Source organism: Oncorhynchus keta, unplaced genomic scaffold (genome assembly GCF_023373465.1).
Source record: "Oncorhynchus keta strain PuntledgeMale-10-30-2019 unplaced genomic scaffold, Oket_V2 Un_contig_24393_pilon_pilon, whole genome shotgun sequence".
Classification (NCBI taxonomy): Eukaryota; Metazoa; Chordata; class Actinopteri; order Salmoniformes; family Salmonidae; genus Oncorhynchus; species Oncorhynchus keta.
The window spans coordinates 26,629-35,940 of NW_026283876.1; the positions used below are offsets into that span (position 1 = coordinate 26,629).

Consider the following 9,312-nt stretch of genomic DNA (forward strand, 5'->3'; position numbering starts at 1 on the left):
ACACACGCACACACACACGCATATATATATATATATATATATATATATATATATATATATATACACACACAAACCAAATTTATGGCTTCTAAATCAAGGCAGTTAAATAAATGGCATTTTCTTCTGGATCTCTTTTTTAGTTGATACAGACACAACCAAACTTCGTGTTCAAGCTCAACTTTGGTTTAGAATAGATACAATGAAGATATTATCTTTCGGTCATTTTTTACTATTTCAACTATTTACATATCGATGTAAGATCGACCAGCGGTCTAAAACACTATTTTAAACAATGTGAAGAGCAACGTAGTTATTTTTGCTACAACAGCGTATACAGAAAAAAAGGACACCCAAAAACACGTTCTGAAAGCGTAAAATGTCATCATTGTCCTTTGATTCAAGTCCCTGATTTTTCGTTTTTAAGTCCAGCTCCTGCTAGATTGCGCTGTATGGATTCTACACAGTATACAACAGTTTCTTTCTCGATATCTTTACAGTAAAGACAGCAATATAGGTGTTTGGAAGCAGTGTAAGGGGTGCTACTAAGAATAAAGATGCTGGCACAGTAGAACAGTCCAGTCTAACCTTTGTTAAACTAGTTTAATTGTTTGGACTCACACGAGTCACAGAGTTTCTCTTTCCTCTTTCCTCTTTGTTGACTCTGACCGACACACAAGACATTCTTTATGAATGACTGACGATGTGGCCCGTATTCTGTCGGCCATGTCGGTAAGGAAGCCAACCAGTTTCAGACAGAGTTTTAGATTCACCTACGTAAAGGCCTCTATCCTGCACCTCTCATAGGGTCACAAGTTAGAAGACAGCCGGCTCCGGGCTGAGTCTAACTCCGGTAGGCTATCGATCAAATCCTTGTTGGGGACCCCAGAGTCCGGAATCCCCGACCCAGCTGCCACCACAGCCGCCCCCATCCCGGGTGCTCCTGGTGGAGGAGTAGAGGCGAAAGCCACACGCTGTGGAGTTCCCGTGGGTCTTCCCTCAACCTGGACTCCCACCCCGGAGGGCCCCGGCTGGCTAGGGTGAGTGGGCTGAGGAGGACCGATGGAGGTGGAGGAGGCATGGGTGGATGGGTGGGTGGATTGGGGAGGGCTGGGGGTGACGGCAGGCGTTCCTTCCTGAGGGAGGGAGAGCTGGGAGGAGGAGAGGGCACGGGCGTCTTGGCTCAGGGTGCCCGAGTGGAGGGAGTGGGTGCTCTTGTGCGAGGAGGGCCTCTGGATGGTGTGTGTGGGACTGGGAACATGGTGCTGCACCAGGGACAGCTGAGGACCCAGAGGGCCCTGCTCCTGCCATGTACTGAATGTCCGCCCCTGTGCGTCAGAGTGGCTCTGGACTGGTGGGCTGAGATAGCCGACCCAAACGCCCCCACATGAGCCATCTGGGGTGGCTGACTGGAGAGGGGATGCGGAGACTGGGCTCTGAGACAGGCCAGGACCACCTGAAACCTCCCGCAACATGCGGGGGGGACTGCAGCGTCCCTGACCCTGAACCAGACGCTATCCCCAGCCTCCCATCGGGACCTGGCCCCATCGGCCCAGTCCATACCCACGGCATACCCATCAGCCCCATCCCTGGCATCCCCATTCCCCCATCGGCCCCATCCCCTGGGGCAGAAGGCTCATGGCCACAGCCTGCTGGAGGCTGGCGAGTCTCCAGCCCTGCATGGCCTGCAGGGGAGAACATGCCCCCGGGGACAGAGGAAGTCATGGACATGGTGCGGGCCCTGGAGGTCCACCAGTTTGACCATCTCACGGTCGTACTTGACAATCTCCTGGATCATCTCATTCTCATGGTTGTTGAAGACGCCGGAGTTGAGGTCGTGCTGCACTTTGTGCATCAGAATGGTGTTCTTCTTGCCTGTGATGAAGGGAGGAGGGGGAGAATAGTAGAACATGATGAGGTAGAGGAAAGAGGAGAAGTAGGGGTAACAAATTAAGAGATAAGGGCGGGGTTCACAGACAGCATATTCTGACCTTCAAACTTGATATATTTTGGGGCAAGAAGCAATGCACGAGGAAAATACTGAAAACAAGAGGGTCATAGTGTCACTTTATCAATTAACACTGTCCTATAGTGTTTATTTATTTTTTTTTATTTTTATTTCACCTTTATTTAACCAGGTAGGCTAGTTGAGAACAAGTTCTCATTTGCAACTGCGACCTGGCCAAGATAAAGCATAGCAGTGTGAACAGACAACACAGAGTTACACATGGAGTAAACAATTAACTAGTCAATAACACAGTAGAAAAAAAATGGGCAATCTATATACAATGTGTGCAAAAGGCATGAGGAGGTAGGCGAATAATACAATTTTGCAGATTAACACTGGAGTGATAAATGATCAGATGGGCATGTACAGGTAGAGATATTGGTGATATTGGTGTGCAAAAGAGCAGAAAAGTAAATAAATAAAAACAGTATAAAAACAGTATGGGAATGAGGCAGGTGAATAAGGGTGAGCTATTTACCTATAGACTATGTACAGCTGCAGCGATCGGTTAGCTGCTCGGATAGCTGATGTTTGAAGTTGGTGAGGGAGATAAAAGTCTCCAACTTCAGCGATTTTTGCAATTCGTTCCAGTCACAGGCAGCAGAGTACTGGAACGAAAGGCGGCCAAATGAGGTGTTGGCTTTAGGGATGATCAGTGAGATACACCTGCTGGAGCGCGTGCTACGGATGGGTGTTGCCATCGTGACCAGTGAACTGAGATAAGGCGGAGCTTTACCTAGCATGGACTTGTAAATGACCTGGAGCCAGTGGGTCTGGCGACGAATATGTAGTGAGGGCCAGCCGACTAGAGCATACAAGTCGCAGTGGTGGGTGGTATAAGGTGCTTTAGTGACAAAACGGATGGCACTGTGATAGACTGCATCCAGTTTGCTGAGTAGAGTGTTGGAAGCCATTTTGTAGATGACATCGCCGAAGTCGAGGATCGGTAGGATAGTCAGTTTTACTAGGGTAAGCTTGGCAGCGTGAGTGAAGGAGGCTTTGTTGCGGAATAGAAAGCCGACTCTGGATTTGATTTTTGATTGGAGATGTTTGATGTGAGTCTGGAAGGAGAGTTTGCAGTCTAGCCAGACACCTAGGTACTTATAGATGTCCACATATTCAAGGTTGGAACCATCCAGGGTGGTGATGCTAGTCGGGCATGCAGGTGCAGGCAGCGATCGGTTGAAAAGCATGCATTTGGTTTTACTCGCGTTTAAGAGCAGTTGGAGGCCACGGAAGGAGTGCTGTATGGCATTGAAGCTCGTTTGAGGTTTGATAGCACAGTGTCCAATGACGGGCCGAAAGTATACAGAATGGTGTCGTCTGCGTAGAGGTGGATCAGGGAATCGCCCGCAGCAAGAGCAACATCATTGATATACAGAGAAAAGAGTCGTTCCGAGAATTGAACCCTGTGGCACCCCCATAGAGACTGCCAGAGGACCGGACAGCATGCCCTCTGATTTGACACTGAACTCTGTCTGCAAAGTAATTGGTGAACCAGGCAAGGCAGTCATCCGAAAACCGAGGCTGTTGAGTCTGCCGATAAGAATTTGGTGATTGATATTTGAAGCCTTGGCGAGGCCGATGAAGACGGCTGCACAGTACTGTCTTTATCGATGGCGGTTATGATATCATTTAGTACCTTGAGTGTGGCTGAGGTGCACCCGTGACCGGCTCGGAAACCAGATTGCACAGCGGAGAAGGTACGGTGGGATTCGAGATGGTCAGTGACCTGTTTGTTGACTTGGCTTTGAAGACCTTAGATAGGCAGGGCAGGATGGATATAGGTCTATAGCAGTTTGGGTCCAGGGTGTCTCCTCCTTTGAAGAGGGGGATGACTGCGGCAGCTTTCAATCCTTGGGGATCTCAGACGATATGAAAGAGAGGTTGAACAGGCTGGTGATAGGGGTTGCGACAATGGCGGCAGATAGTTTCAGAAATAGCGGGTCCAGATTGTCAAGCCCAGCTGATTTGTACGGGTCCAGGTTTTGCAGCTCTTTCAGAACATCTGCTATCTGGATTTGGGTAAAGGAGAACCTGGAGAGGCTTGGGTGAGGAACTACGGGGGCGGAGCTGTTGGCCGAGGTTGGAGTAGCCAGGCGGAAGGCATGGCCAGCCGTTGAGAAGTGCTTATTGAAGTTTTCGATAATCATGGATTTATCGGTGGAGACCGTGTTTCCTAGCCTCAGTGCAGTGGGCAGCTGGGAGGAGGTGCTCTTGTTCTCCATGGACTTCACAGTGTCCCAGAACTTTTTTGGAGTTGGAGCTACAGGATGCAAACTTTTGCCTGAAGAAGCTGGCCTTAGCTTTCCTGACTGACTGCGTGTATTGGTTCCTGACTTCCCTGAACAGTTGCATATCACGGGGCTATTCGATGCTATTGCAGTCCGCCACAGGATGTTTTTGTGCTGGTCGAGGGCAGTCAGGTCTGGGGTGAACCAAGGGCTGTATCTGTTCTTGGTTCTGCATTTTTTTGAACGGAGCATGCTTATCCAAAATGGTGAGGAAGTTACTTTTAAAGAATGACCAGGCATCCTCAACTGACGGATGAGGTCAATGTCCTTCCAGGATACACGGGCCAGGTCGATTAGAAAGGCCTGCTCACAGAAGTGTTTTAGGGGAGCGTTTGACAGTGATGAGGGGTGGCGTTTGACTGCTGACTCCGTGGCGGATACAGGCGATGAGGCAGTGATCGCTGAGATCCTGGTTGAAGACAGCGGAGGTATATTTGGAGGGCCAGTTGGTCAGGATGACGTCTATGAGGGTGCCCTTGTTTACAGAGTTAGGGTTGTACCTGGTGGGTTCCTTGATGATTTGCGTGAGATTGAGGGCATCTAGCTTAGATTGTAGGATCAAGCCGTGGGTGTTAAGCATATCCTGTTTAGGTCACCTAGAACAGACAAACCTGAAGCTAGATGGGGCGATCAATTCATTAAAATGGTGCTGAAGCCACAGCATTACTCAACTGTCTGCCTGGGATAGAGATCATATTCATAGATTAGTTTGCATCTGCTATTTCTTAGAGGGAGTAAAACATAAAAAGATAGAACATAAAGGTAAAATTTAAAAACATTGATATCAATACGTAACATTAGGATCTAATATGAATTAAGGAGGTATCAATATAGATAGTGTCATTATATTTCAAGCCTTGTTTTGTCCTCTTCCAGCTTGTGCACACAGGTGGGTCCACTTCATAAATCTGTACCAGGTCCTCGATTATTTGGAACACTGATGTATCTGGCAAACAGTGGGGACTGCAGCATCTGTGGCAAGGTTATTATAGTAAACTATAACTGAGACTAAAAATAAAACTAATAATGAAAAAACTATTCAGTAAACTGAAATAAAATCATTTACAAACCCGTTTGAAAAATGAAAACTATACTGAAACTGAAATTGAATTTGAACTAAAATGCAAATAAAAAACATCATGACAATCATTACATTGTTATTTTTGTAAATGGCTTGTGCATAACAATCACCAGCTAACATGGAAAAAAGTGTCAAGGTAGCCAACTTGACTCTTCTTACATGTACTACTAGTTTTCAAAAATTATTAAAAAGCATTGGAGAATTTCCTTCAACCATATTTTTTGTAGCTGTCTCAGCAATATTCCTTTTAAAATCAAGTCACAATGGAATTGACTTTATAATTTAAACCTGACCTAGAACCTGACCCATCATCACCTTATGTATTACTGCATCCCAGTGGCAAGAAGTAAAAAAAAAAAAACTATACTCACACGCATGCTTTCTATCCTTAACACTTAAACACTTAACACTAAGACTTTAAACCCTGAAATGAAGTAATATAAAAAACACAACTAAAAACTGAATAAAAACTAGCAGATCAGGTCTGGAAAACAAACAAACCTTCAACTGTGGAACCACCCTGGGTACCACTAGCATGAAAACTGCTATCACACAGGTAGTTTCTTTTCTCTTTTTTAAGCAAGAGAAGCAGTACAACTAAGGTCTTATTTAACTACTTTAAATTAATCTTCCTTCCTCCCGTAGTTCTCACTGATCGAACACAAATGGATGGTGAAAGCAACGATTCCACAGCTTTCATAGATCCAGTAATGTCAGACCAGTGATTACTTTGAAGGACGCAAGCAAAGGTGCATTGGTACAGGGCCCAGAGCTCTCTTCAGTACCTATGCGGTCCAATGGTCGATGGCCACTGTCTCAAAGGCCCGTCTCATCATGGGGTATTCCTCCAGAACCTCATTGAAGTTGTCCACAGACAGGGAGTAGAGACGACAGTATGTCTCCGCTCTAACACTGGCAGTACGCCGGCCACGTGTCAGCAAACAGATCTCTGGAAAAGGGAAACAGGGTCAGAGACACAGAGATAGAGCAACATGTGGCAGAGATACAATATAATAATGTTATATTTAATAATGTTTCAAATATACTGTAGAAACCACACTGCATCTGTTCAACTACCAGCCATCTGGGATTGTCTTACACTTCCAAAAAAAGTACCCCAACACGCAAAGCACTTCATCATTTGAGAACATGGTAATAGAGTACAAAGATGTAAGGCAAAACACAAGGAGGCACTAAATATGAATTGTTTGCTGAACTATATTTAATTCTGTGTGTTGTGGTTCAGGCCCATACCTCCAAAGTAGGAGCCATCAGAGAGCTTCCTTCATTCCCAGGGTTCCCTTAGTGATGACATTGCAGACTCCATGCTGGATAAAGTACATCTTCTTGCCGATGGTGCCCTCTCTGATAATGTAATCACGGGGCTGGAAGACCTCGAAGCGGAGCATGATCAACATGGCTGTCACAAAGTTGGGCTGCGTTGGCGAACAGTGGCATGGATGCCACCAGTTTACCGGCAGTTGAAATTGACAATTTCCTTAAGATAGACATAGTTTGTTAGTCATGTTTGTGAGCATGTTTGGCATGTCCAGGCAGGGACTAAGGGACTTACCTCTCTGAGTGGTTCATTCAGCTCTTCCAGGATGCTCTCTTCATCAAACATCTTCCCCTGTACCGGTGCTCGTAATAATCATGGATTTTCTGTCGGAAGTCAGCCGGCAGCTTGTGGAAGGACATATACTGCTCCACTTGTTTGTACTGTAGAGAGAAAGGGAGAGGGATAGGAGAGAGAGATTGAAAGAGTGAATAAAGTAGTGAAGTCACTTACACTACCTCAAAGTCAACACAGAGCTTAAACTTCCACCATTCGATTTTAAAATGACTGGATTTAAAATTTTCTGGAAAAATAATAACAAGAGGTGGGTAGACAGGCACGTTGCAAACAAAGAGCCGTTCATTTCAGCCCACGATCAGGGCACCATCGAAGGCAAAGTGACATATTCCTGTGCACTATTGAGGGAAATTTGCGATGTTTGAACCCACTGAAAGTGGACAAAACATGAAAAACGAAAGCAAGGACCAAAAACTAGCCCATTTATTCAGCTAATCAATACCAAGCAATCAAACATTATTGTTGAACTGCTGCTGCAGCAGTTTTGCCCATTACTAAAGTGGATGCCAGACCGACCACGGTGAAAACTAAGGGCCTGTTTTCACAGATGAAGCATACCATGCTTCATGGCAAAGCTTTTTTAGTCGAGGACTAGTGCTTTTATACCAGGACTAGACTTAATCTGTCTGAAACCAGAGCAGACCAACTCTAAATCGATGAAGTGTATCAGGTGGTGTATAACTGGCAACCCTCTCAGGATGCCAGCCTGGCAGTCAGGAAGAAATTGATGGAGTTGTAAAAGCTGTAGAGCACTAAGAGATAGAGAGATTACTCTTATGTCAGGCCCTGTGCAATTCAGCCGTCTCACAAACATACCACTCCACCCAGCACTCATAAAGCCTTCACAAACATAACACAGGCTTGGATCTTAACCGGCACTGACACACTAAAACACACAACCCACAAACATACTTTTTTCCTTCCCTTTTGTCTCAAACCATTAAAGATTCACAAAAACAGAATCTAATTCATCATTTAGGAACCAAACAGAAAACAAAATATTCTCTTCAGCAGAAGACGCTGGCAACCAATAATATTGTCAGCAAACTGTTAGACATTTGTCCTATTATCCCCCTAGCAGGAGGACAAGCATAAATGTAGTCACTGTTTTTGTTAACATGACATGGGTGTGGGTGTGTGTGTGGGGGAGGGGGGCTGTTAGGCAGAAAAACTCTGTTCTGGGGGTGACTGTAGTTGTATAATGAGAGAAAAAGAATACAACCTTGATATCTGCAAAAGGAGCCAGGGCCCTTAGAAACACTTACAGGGCCTCCTTTTTAAGGTCAAGTAATAGAGCGTTAATAACTGCCTTATTCATAATCTATTAACAATCTATTACTAAACAGTAGTACCGTAAAGGTTTACCAAACCCCGTTTGACCCTGCTCTGGTTTCTACCATATCAAGGAACTGAACAGCTATCTAACTCTAACAAGCTCAGTTGAATAATTAAAATGCAAAATAAAGAAGTGAAATCTCCCATCGGTGAGGAAAGCTCTGCTCCTCTAAATGGTGGCGTTACGTAATGAGACACTTCAGATGTGTAAGTGCTGCTGCTCTCTGACAGGCAGACTGGGTGCTGAACTGAAGGTGTGGTGGCGTAGGTGTTGCTGAGAGAAACAGCCCAGGACCTAATGGTGAGGCTGACAGGCTAACCATCACAACAACTGGTCCTGGTGAGGATGCCTGAGACACATAGGGCTCTAGTCAAATAAAGGGAATAGGGTGCCATTTCAGACGCAGCCAGTGTTCCCATACTGGTGAGAACATAGAAATGGAATAGCAAGAACAGTATAGTTCTATCATACATACCAGTAGTCAAATTCTTTACACGATCTCTGTAATACCACCCCAAATATGGATTATACTAAGAAAACATGATGTTCAATTGAATAGTGGTATCCCATGGTGCTTAAAATGTCAATTGGATGAGTATTTTAAGTGGCTAATGGTACTTAAATACGCAACCCATACTACTACTCCTTGGCTCAGTTGATCATAAGAGGCAATTTATGCTTGATCGGAAAATGTGGTCGGAGGTGCCGTATGGAGGGTGTGATGCAATTGCAGAGCCTCCAGAGGCACGCAGAGGCCAAATCGAGCACAGTACCATATCGCTGTGCGATATGAAACACCTTTGGCAGCGATTACAGCCTTGTGTCTTCTTGGGTATGACACTACAAGCTTGGCACACCTGTATTTGGGGCGTTACTCCCATTCTTCTCTGCAGGTCCTCTCAAGCTCTGTCAGGTTGGAAGGTGAGCGTCGCTGCACATCTATTTTTAGGTCTCCCCAGAGAT

The 9,312-nt window shown here is 45.5% G+C and overlaps 1 pseudogene; it reads right to left on the reverse strand.

Annotated features, from left to right (window-relative positions):
• Positions 1-231: 231 nt before the first annotated feature.
• On the reverse strand, positions 232-7,099 carry LOC127922036 (potassium/sodium hyperpolarization-activated cyclic nucleotide-gated channel 2-like; annotated as a pseudogene).
• Between the last annotated feature and the right edge of the window lie 2,213 nt (positions 7,100-9,312).